This window comes from Solanum pennellii, chromosome 11 (assembly GCF_001406875.1).
Source record: "Solanum pennellii chromosome 11, SPENNV200".
NCBI lineage: Eukaryota > Viridiplantae > Streptophyta > Magnoliopsida > Solanales > Solanaceae > Solanum > Solanum pennellii.
In genome coordinates this window covers 24407969-24410164 of record NC_028647.1, presented here as the reverse complement: position 1 = coordinate 24410164, position 2196 = coordinate 24407969, and the positions used below count along the sequence as shown (strand labels likewise).

The 2196-nt window shown below is 31.7% G+C and overlaps 1 long non-coding RNA gene across 1 annotated transcript in view; it reads left to right on the top strand.

Moving 5' to 3' along the window:
- Positions 1-637: 637 nt before the first annotated feature.
- LOC114074825 overlaps positions 638-2196 on the top strand; it is a 10249-nt gene continuing 8690 nt past the window's right edge. Inside the window, exon 1 of the long non-coding RNA XR_003575117.1 lies at positions 638-824. This is a non-coding gene — a long non-coding RNA (uncharacterized LOC114074825). The remainder of the gene's footprint in view (positions 825-2196) is intronic.

Here is a 2196-nt window from a genome sequence, read left to right as displayed (position 1 = left end):
TATATATATATATATAAATTTAACTATATCGATCAACATAAGTTTATTAATTATATTGTTAACACCCAATTTTGACAGACTTATTCAATTAAATACGTATTTTTTTAAAAAATATAACGAGTTTTAAAATCTTAATTGATTTAGTCTACAATTATATGTTATAGTATCGTTAATTTACAAAATTATCAATTATTATTATTAAATTATTATATTTATCGCTAGTTAAACTCGAACTACTACTTTATTTAAATGTTGTTAAATTTAGGTGTGTTTAATTTATATGAAAATACTTTAATATATGTAGTATCTTATTAATTGAATAACATTTTCTTATTCCCCCTTAAATTATTTAAATCATAACCTCATTTATTCAATTTGTTTACTTCATAGCCTCTTCATATTTAATTTCATGTCAATATTGGTCATTTGCCTATTTCAATTATAACCTTTTAACACTTATCAATTATATCTTCTCTTCTTAAATTTAATACTCAAAAGCTCCACCTTTAATCTCAGCCATTCGTTCATCAAAATAAACTAAAACATCAAATCTCTGTCGTCCATACCATTCAAACCAAAGGTTGAGATCAAATCATCATTCTTATTTATTTTAAATCACAAGAACCAAAACCTAGTCATCCATATTTCTTCATCTCCATCTCTTCCACCCCTATCTTTCCCTCTCTTTTATTCTCCTAGGATCTCAGGCAAAGCAGCGAACGACACCGACCAGCGAGCAGTCGGCAACCGGGCGTTGCCTACGACCCTTTCTTCTTGCCAGAAAGCGAAGGCTGTGCCTAGCCAATTATTTGTTTCTTCCGATGGTATGTTTACATAATTGCAGCTAATATTGTTTCTTTGTCTTTTTAATATGAACAAATTCCTAAAATTAGCTACTCACTTTGGAAGTCATATTACATTTTGACCATTGAAAATGGAGATTGTTCCTTTCTTGAAGGAGAAGACTCTTAAATTGTTTTGACTTATTTTTGTTTGGGAACGACTAGCCTTACATTGGACAAGAGGTAAATAGAACTCTTCGCTGATTTGAAATTTTAAGATTTTGCTTATGTTATATTTATAACTATTTCATTTTGTGGGGTAAATCATGATTATTTTTTTGAAGTAGTTGGTCAAGGTTTGTTCCAGATGCACGTTAGAATATCTAGTTAAATAGCATAAGTTGCAACTTTTATTCGTAATACTAGTAATTGTGCTTGTGTAAGAGAATACATATGAAATAATTGGCGTTCTTGAGAAGTGTTAGATTGGTCTTACATAGACTTCTTTTTTGGGTCGGCTTATTGTCTTATGAATAAATAATCAGATATAGTTGGTCTCATAAATTTATTTATCTTTTGATCTTTCAGTTAATGGTAACCAATAGTTATGAAAGTTGCCAATAGAACTTAATTGTTATGTATGGCGAACTTATTGGTCAATCTTAGATCATACTCAGTTCATATTAAGGAGTTTTAGTTGTCTTATTTTATTTGACAAAAATCAAGAATAACAAAGATTCAAAAGTGTTAAATGTTCATATTGTTTCATTAGATCTCATTCTAATGTCTGGTGGACCAATACAGGGATCCATAATATTGGAATAGGAAGTTTTTTTATGACACATTTCTTAGCATACTTACAATGTTAAAGAAAATACTAAATTTTTTTGCATCAATCAATTGAAATTTCAAATTTGGATAGGAGACATTATACTATTTTGTACAATCTAATTAAAAGGGGTGCATAGTTCCAGTTAATCAAAATATTTCATAAAGAAAGAAGACTCAAACTGATCAAGTTTTCATTGAAAATTGTTTTAGCATCTTTTTCAAAAGTTTCAGGTGATAGCTTTTTCGATATGGAATCTGTTATGCGGAATTTGAGATAATACGTGAAAATATAAACGCGAAAAACAAGACAACAGATTTACGTGGTTCACCAATAAATTGGCTACGTCCACGGGGAAGAGAGAGAGCAGTTTTATTATGGAGAGGCAAGAACAGAATTACAGAATAGGGTTTGCCATAGCGTCTATATATAGTGCTAAGCTACGCCCTAACAGGCTTGGGCCCAACATACAGAATTAACAGATAATTAAGGGCCCAATACAATAACATTGTATACCGTCGGGCCGGGGGCGTCTCCGCCCCCCCGGACCCCCAGGCCAGGGGGCGCGTCGCCCCCCTGGACCCC